A 9,136-nucleotide genomic window follows, 5' to 3' on the forward strand; every position below is an offset into this window, starting at 1 on the left:
ACCTCTAACGACCCGGAGACCATGGCCTCAAAGCGGGGGAGAAAATCCTCGTCAGAGGGTCCGACACCAGGGAGTTCCTCGGCTGAACTACACCCTCAAAGGGATCAGCCCTCCAGCGAGCCGTAAGTAGAGAGAGGTTTTCCTTTTGAGGGATGAGAGAAATCCTTGATTTATATCTGAGAAGATTAACCGAAATTTTACCTTGTAGCTCAGACCTCAGCCCTTCTCAGCAGAGCTCGTCTTCGGGGGATCTTCTTCCGAAGATGATGGAGAGCGGGACGCCTCCCCCTGCCGTACCGCCTAGCGAGGCAGGCGACCCTGAGGTGTCGTCGCGGAGGGTTTCTCTGAATCCGGCAGGGGCGGAAGATAGCTATGTGGCCCCCCAAGGTTCTCCGTGTCCGGCCTTCTAAAGATGCCATAGGACAAGTCCGACACCGTCTGATTCTGCTGGGGCGATCTTCTATCTCGGAGGAGCACCGTGCATTGATGGGCACGATGATTGAAAGGATTTCATCCACAGAAGGCGGATTGCATGAGGCCGTCAAAAGTTTACTGACGGGTTTTGAGGTACATTAGATAATGTACACTTTTGTCAGTTGCGCATAAGTAAGATGCGCCCTGTGTAAATAGTAGCCCCTAAGACTCTGCGTGTTGTCAAGAAATGACGGCACGCAGAGGATGTCGCCTTTGAATGTAGGCGGCGAGGTGTCTGGAATCAAGCCGAACTGATGATTTGGCCGAACTATAGCGGCAACTGGACGTGGCAGATGCCAACATTGCGCTTGTCAACAAGCGTCTTGATGAGGCTCAAGGTATGTAATTCCTCGGGCGACATCAGGTAAGAGGAGCTTCATGCCAGTGTCTTACAATGTGTGTGCTTGACGCAGATGGTACGGCCGCTGTGGAGGATCTTAGGGCAGAACTTGCCCGAGCTAAGGAGCAAGCCAAAAAAAGCGATGCGGCTGCCGAGAAGGCCCTTGAAGAGCTGAGAGCCGAACAAGCTGCTCATTGCCGAAGCAAAGAAGAGATGGCCGAGATGGCCGAGAAGTTAAAGAGCGCTGCAGACTGTTGCAAACTTCTTGAGAAAGAAGACCGGGCGAGACAGATGGACTTAGAGAAGGCCGTTGCCGATGCCAAGGACGCTCGCTCTGTGATGAGAGCTGCGAAGGAGGAGCTGCGTCAGGCCGAACAGATTGCGGCTGGAAAGCCCTTTATGCTGCGGAGGAAGTTTTGCGATCCGAAGTTTGCTCCGTTGGACCGGATGTGGAGTGTGGAGGACACCTATCTGGATTTGGTAGCAAGTGCTGCTGATGCGACCGAACACTTTCGAGATCTAAAAGATCGCGAAGTGGAAAAGCTTTTCTGGTCACAGTTCCACAATCCAGAGCATCCACTGGCAGTGGACGATCGCCTGGCTCAATGGGCCGAACTGAATAGATTGTCCGGACTCGCCATGAAGTACGTCATGGGTCATCTGTGGACTGGGAGATCGGAGCCGAAGAGTTATTTCAGCTTGGTGCAGCAATTCCTTGACGTGGTGCCGCGTATCAATGCGATGAAGAGGTCAGCATGCATAGAGGGCGAACGGATGGCTCTTGCCCGTGTCAATACATACTGGGCAGAGATGGAGACCACCGTTGTTGCGTCCCGAGATTCGAACAAAAGCCGAGTACCCTCTGAGCACTATTTTCAGGAAGTCCTTGAAGGCGCTCGTGTAATAGAGACGCAGTGCTCGAAGGATGCTATGTTATGATAGCGTATGTAATTATAAAGCAATATTTTGATAAATTGTAGTGGCCTTTTATAGTTGTGCCTTCAAGTATTGGGAACACCTCCTGTGCGGCCGTTTTAAGTTATATATATATATAATTTGAAAGATGGCAGTCGTTGGCTTCAGCCCCCATGCACATAGTGCAGGGGTGCTCGTAGAAGACACATTTTCACACTTAACCCAACGTCTTGGTCCTACAAAGGAGGTGATAGTGCAGCGGGCCAGGCAACTGGACTATAATGCTTTAACACTTTCACTTAGCCATAGGAGCTTGACAGTGGGACTATTTAGGTAGCCCCTTGGTGGCGACTGCGCTCGCCCGAGTTTGGGGCGCGTATGTGCCTGGTCGGGAAATGGCCCTTCGTTAAAACGGAGGAATCCTACAGATTCCGATAGGTCATTAGGTGGCTGACCAGTCTCACGCTACATCACGAGAGTCAGTTTTCGGCTTTCTCTACTGAGGCGCTCGCCCGGCCTAACCGGGGCACAATCGCAGTAGTTCTCCTGGTGCTACCTTAGCCGATGGAGCGGAACGTAAGGTAGCCGAACTCAGGAGCCGGGCAACCCAACATTCGACCAAAGACATGATTCGGAGCTGATGCATATAATGCCAAAACCCATGACGCCAAACACTCCCTAAGGTGTTCGGTCTTTATGAGTGCGGGCAAAACAACACTCTTTATTAAAAAGCCCCTAGTGTCCAGGTACGCGCAAAAATTCTGACGTGGCCACATGCCAAGATGCCAGCCTCCTCCTTGGTTATATCAGAGAAAACCAGGGGATATGTAGCAACAAGAGACAGTAAAAAAGGTTTACACAGGGTCTTAATCTAAAAAGAATCCTTAGGACGGGTCCCTACTGCACGTCTGCGCCTGTGTCTCCGTTGTGCCGTATCCTGGACGGACGCCGCACGATGTTCATCTGCGAAAGAGAGGAGCTGAGCTGAAAATGGGTCGTGCCAAACAAAATTTTAAAATAAGCAAAGTATAAAGTAAAATATATAGAACTGAGCCCCTAGTGCGGGGGTATATGGCCACTAAGCCTGCATCAATGATGATTTTGTACCGAACTCGTCTATCCGCGTTCGTGGTCTTTAATGACCTATTTCGAAAATTTTGGCCGGTGAAGCCATTTTACTGTGGGGCTGTCAAAGTGGCCACACAGTCCTCCGCTTGGGGCAGGGGCACATCAATGCTTCCCCTTCAAAGAGATGATGCCTCGTGGACCGGGCATCTTAAGCGTTAGAGATGCATAATGCGGTATTGCGTTAAAGCGGGCGAAAGCTTCGCGTCCCAGTAGTGCTTGATAGTGACTGGAGAATGGGACGATGTGGAAGGTCAGCTTTTCATGGCGGAAGTTATCGGTAGAGCCGAATATAACTTCGAGCCAGAGAAAACCCATGCAATGGGTGTCCGGACCAGGCGTGACCCCTTGAAAGGCGGTTTTGCCGCGGCGGATTCTTGCTGGGTCTATCCCCATGTGGCGGATTGTGTCCTGATATATCAGGTTTAGTCCACTGCCGCCGTCCATAAGGACATTTGAAAACTGGAGTCCGCCAATTATTGGATCGAGTACCAAGGCAGTCCAGCCTGCGTTCCTGATACTTCTAGAATAATCCACCTGATCGAAGATGATTGGTTTTGACAACCAATGGCGGGACCCCTTTGGGATAGGTCGTGTGGTGCATACCTTTATGGGCGCCGCACGTTTTGTTATGTGAAGTAAGTTTATTGTTTTTACTTCTTGTGGGAAGTTCTTTTGTTTCCTGGTGCTCTGCTTTTGGGGTTCGTCCTCGTCTTCGCTTGGTGTGTCGAGCCCCTTGTGTTCAGTGTTGAGTCTGCTGGATTGTTTGAAAACCCAACAATCTCTATGGGTATGGTTAGCAGGCTTACCGGGAGTACTGTGTATTTGACATTTCCTGTCCAGGATTTTGTTTAAGTTGGATGGATCATCCCTGTTATCCTGGAGGGGTGGCTTTGTCTGATTCTATCGTGAGCTTTTTAATCCGGCGTTGACTACCGTGCTCTTCGGACTTTTTTCCTTAGTCCGGCGACAGTCCTTGTTGCATTGCGGTTTTCCATTTCCATCCCTAGTTTCGGATGTACTTGGGTCGCTCGGGCTGCATCTTGCCAACCAGCTGTCCTCTCCTGCACAAAAGCGGGTCATGAGGCTTGTTAGTGCGGCCATTGTTCTTGGCTTTTCTTGGCCGAGGTGTCTGGCGAGCCATTCGTCTCGGACGTTATGCCTGAAAGTTGCTAAGGCTTCGGTGTCCGGACAGTCGACTATCTGATTCTTTTTAGTGAGGAATCTATTCCAGAATTGCCGAGCTGATTCTCCGGGCTGTTGAGTTATGTGATTAAGATCGTCTGCATCCGGAGGGCGGACATAGGTCCCTTGAAAATTTGCTCGGAAAGCGTCCTCGAGTTCTTCCCAACTTCCGATTGTGTTTTCAGGAAGGCTTTTAAGCCAATGCTGGGCTGGACCTTTAAGCTTAAGGGGTAAGTATTTTATGGCATGGAGGTCATCTCCTCTAGCCATATGTATGTGGAGGATATAATCCTCGATCCAGACTCCAGGGTCTGTTGTTCCATCATATGCCTCTATGTTTACGGGTTTGAATCCCTCTGGAAATTCATAGTCCAGGACCTCATCAGTGAAACATAGGGGGTGTGCGGCGCCCCTGTATTTGGGTGTGCCAAATTCTGATGATGGCTTTATTGCATTGCTTACGAGAGCTTGCTTTCTTGGCCCGTAAATGGACCTGACTAGGCCCTGATGCGAATCCTTAAGTGGGTCGCATGCCGATTTAAGTGCGGCGCCGCTTGCCGCTTTATGCTGGCCATGGGGTCGTCTATCCGAGCGTGTGGCTTTCTTATTTTTTGAATGCGAGGGCTCTAGGGCCTCTTCGTCGAATTCGGGCAGTAGCTTTCTCTTCGGATAGCTTTTAGTGCGGCGAATGTCGCCGTATTTATATGCGGTATTGATTACTTTGCTCCATCGGATCCTGAGTGCATCTTCCGCCGTTTTTAGCTTCCGCTTATGCTTTTTCAGGCTGCATGCTGTTGCAATGAGCCTCTTGTGGAGATTCTTATGCTTCATGGGTTTATCCGGCGTAAGGTCGTCCGGCGTAAGGTTTCTCTATCCGTGTTGCCCTGTTCGGACGGTTGCTCTAAGGCCTGCTCATCGTCTACCGGCTCATCCTGCTCTATGGCTGGGTCTTTATCGAGGCGGGGCTTGGGTCGGCGTTTACGCTGACGCTTTGATTGCTTTTCGAGGGATCGGTCCCCCGTTCCATCCCCTTTTTCCTCGTTGTCGTTTCCTTTAGGGGTATCCACCATGTACACATCGTGAGATGGGGTGGTTGTCCAATGCCCTATGGGCATTGGCTCATCTGTATCTCCTGCATCGTCGTCCATGCTGTCGATGTCTGCGGAGTCGAAGTTGAGCACGTCGTTTAAATTGTCGACAGTGGCTACCAAGTGGGTGGTGGGTGGGCTTTGAATTTCTTCATAGTCCGTATCCCATCCTCGCTGACCGTAGTCCGGCCAGGGCTCTCCTGATAAAGAGAGAGACTTTAGAGAATTCAGGATGTCATCAAAAGGCGAGTGCTGAAAGATGTCCGCGGCGGTGAACTCCATTATCGGCGTCCAATTGGATTCGATCGGCAGGGGCGCGGGGGGTTCGGAGTTCGGAGAGGAATCCGGCTCCTTGGAGTCACGGGCCGTGCGGAACGCGGGGCTGACGTTCGGCTCGATCGCCTTTGAGATCGTAGCCCTCGAGGTGACGTCCAACCGCTCATCCTCGATTGGCGCAATAGGCTCCGAATAAAGGGTCGGAACTGGTGCTTGTGAGGCCTCCAGGGGACTATTCGGCGGCAGAGCTAGATCATGCCTCTCGACACAGTGCGGCGCGCTCAGCTGTGGCTTGAATCCGTCGAAGATCGAATCCCCGTGGGTGTCTGTCGTGTAGTTTAAGGTTCCAAACCTGACCTGATGGCCAGGGGCGTAGCTTTCGATCTGCTCCAGGTGGCCAAGCGAATTGGCCCGCAGTGCGAAGCCGCCGAAGACGAAGATCTGTCTGGGGAGAAAAGTCTCACCCTGGACCGCATCGTCGTTGATGATCAAAGGAGCCATCGAGCTCAAAAGTGACGACACAGAGGAACTCTCAATGAAAGCACCAATGTCGGTGTCAAAACCGACGGATCTCGGGTAGGGGGTCCCGAACTGTGCGTCTATGCGGATGGTAACAGGAGACAAGGGACACGATGTTTTTACCCAGGTTCGGGCCCTCTCGATGGAGGTAAAACCCTACTCCTTCTTGATTAATATTGATGATATGGGTAGTACAAGAGTAGATCTACCACAAGATCAAGGAGGCTAAACCCTTGAAGCTAGCCTATGGTATGATTGTTGTATGATGAAGTTGTCCTACGGACTAGAACCCTCCGGTTTATATAGACACCGGATAGGTTTAGGGTTACACAGAGTCGGTTACAATGGTAGGAGATCTTGAATATCCGCATCGCCAAGCTTGCCTTTCACGCCAAGGAAAGTCCCATCCGGACACGGGACGAAGTCTTCAATCTTGTATCTTCATAGTCTTGGAGTCCGGCTGAAGGTATAGTCCGGCTACCCGAACACCCCCTAATCCAGGACTCCCTTACTCCCCAACACTCAACTCTCTCTCACAGGATTTGGATTTGGTGGAAAGAAGGTTTGAGTGGAAAGCAACTTGGGGAAGGATAGAGATCAAGATTCATATGGTAGGAATGGAATATCTTGGTCTCAACACAAGTGTAGGTGGTTCTCTCTCAGAAAAAGTAAGTTGGAAGTGTAGGTTCGTTCTGATGGCTCTCTCCACGAATGAAGAGGAGGTGGATGGGTATATATAGCCTCCACACAAAATCTACCCGTTACACATAACTTGCCAAACTCGGTGAGACCAAATGGTTAAACTCGATCGGACCGATTTAGCAAAGCTTGTGACCATTAGGGTTTTCGGTGGGTTCTACATGCAACTCGGTAGGACCGATATGATTAGGGTTAGGGCATAACGTAATCTCGGTGAGACCGATTACACAAAATCGGTGGGACCGATTTTGGAAATAAGCTAACCAGAGAGTTGGTCAGGTAAACTCGGTGGGACCAATCGCTCATTTCGGTGAGACCGAAACGTTACAAAGGGAAAACAGAGAGTTTACATTGCAATATCGGTGGGACCGATCGCTCATCCTGGTGAGACCGAAATGTTACGAAGGGAAACAGAGAGATTACAACCCCATCTCAGTGAGATCGAGATCCCTATCGGTGAGACTGATTTGCCTAGGGTTTGTGGCAGTGGCTAAGACATTTGAAACTCGGTGGCACTGGATAGGAAGAATCGGTGGGGCCAAGTTTAACTTTTGGTTTAGGTCATATGTGGATGTGAGAAAGTAGTTGATGGTTTTGGAGCATATCACTTCACATTTGAGCAAGAGCCTCATTAAGCAACACCTCATCCCTCCTTGATAGTATTGGCTTTTCCTATAGAATCAATGTGATCTTGGATCACCAAATTGGAAAATGTAGAGTCTTGAGCTTTGAGCTTGAGCCAATCCTTTGTCCTTAGCATTTTGAGGGGTCCACTTTTATCATCCATGCCATGCCAATCATTGAGCTTTCCTGAGATATTTATCTTGAAATAGCATAAGCTCAATGAGCTATATGTTGTTAGGAATTACCAAAACCACCTAGGGATAGTTGCACTTTCAATCTCCCCCTTTTTGGTAATTGATGACAACATATAGATCAAAGCTTTGACAAATGATAATAAGAGTGAAAAACATTCTCTCTTTGAGAAGTATGTGAAAAGCAAGATCTCCCCCTAAATTTGTGCATAGTTTAAGATTTGCTTTGGACTGCAGATGCACAAAGAGTTAGGATCATGGGTTAATCTTCCATGTCACATACATCTTGGTGGAGCGCTCAAAATGATAATAATTAAAATACATGCACTCATCACCAAGCAAAGTGAGTGATCATATGGAATATAAAAGGATAATGGCATCTAACATGCATTAAGGTAGCATATGATCAAACACATGATCATCCAAGTATCACACACAATCATAAAGTATAAAGTATCTCAACTAAGCAAATAAACGAAGTTCAACCACCAAGGAGAAACGCAAGACAGAACAAAAGCAATACTATCTCTCGAAGCCTATGATCTATACATTTTCTCCCCTTTGGCAACTAGTTACCAAAAAGTTCATAAAAAATGCATAGTGCTAAATCGACTCTCAGGCTTGGTCTTCAGGTGGTGGTGTAGACAGAACTCCAAGGACGAAGGCGTCAGTCGATGTAGATGGAGCTGGTGGAGTAGGTGCTGGAGCTGGTGGCACTGAAGTTGTAGATGGTGTAGATGAAGTTTCCCTAGTGTTTGTGACAGGCATAGCAACAAACCTCTGACCTCTGGGCACTCTAGCAAAAGCATCAGTGGTTGTCTTGCCCTTCTTCTCCTGCACTTCATCCTAAAGTTGCTCAACAGCAGACTGTATCTCAGTGACCTTCACATCTAAGTCATAGAACTTCTGATCCACGATCCTCTCCAAGCTCTCCTAGTTTTGAGTCAGGGTGGCTAGTCCCTTCTCAATCCTCAGCGTGAAGGCAATCAAATAGCCAAGCTGATCTTGCTTGCTCTTCAGAAGATACTGAGATGCCTCATCCATGGTTGGTATCTTTGCAGCCTTTTCAGCCCTTGCCTTCTCCTTCTTGGCTTGTGCGTGCACAGAAGATGGTTCATTCTCATCCATCACCACAGTGTTGTACTCAAAGTCTGGGTATGGGCAGGTGCTCCTTGTCCAGCAGATATGTGCCAGTGCCCATCTTGGAGTTGATTAGCTCCTGGATCTGTGGGGCATACCCACAACTCCTCTTCTGATCTGCTGCTGTCCTCTTAATGGTTTCCACAATTAGGCTCATGACCTTGAAGTTCAGTGGAACATCAAAAATGTGCAGCAAGTTGATGGAGTGACCTCTGATCATCTTGTGATCACCTGGCTTTGGCAAGAGAGTGTGCCTGAGGATCCAGTTGATTGTTGGCAAGCCTGACAGAAGGTAATGTACTAATCCAAACTTGTGTGTCTCAAGAGCAGCATCTGGGATCTCTTTGTACATGTGTGCCATGGAGTTGTGATCCTTCTTCTTCTTGGCATAGACATCCAAGTCATCTTCTTGTTCTTCTGGGGCATTGATCAACTGAGCCCATTCTGCAACTGTTGAGTGGTACCTAGTGCCTTCAGACATCCAGACAATCCTTCCATCTGGGTAGAAATGAGCTGTGGAGTAGAACTGCATGATGAGCTCATCATTCCACTTTGTGAGC

This window comes from Triticum aestivum, chromosome 2A, assembly GCF_018294505.1.
Source record: "Triticum aestivum cultivar Chinese Spring chromosome 2A, IWGSC CS RefSeq v2.1, whole genome shotgun sequence".
In the NCBI taxonomy this organism is placed as follows: Eukaryota; Viridiplantae; Streptophyta; class Magnoliopsida; order Poales; family Poaceae; genus Triticum; species Triticum aestivum.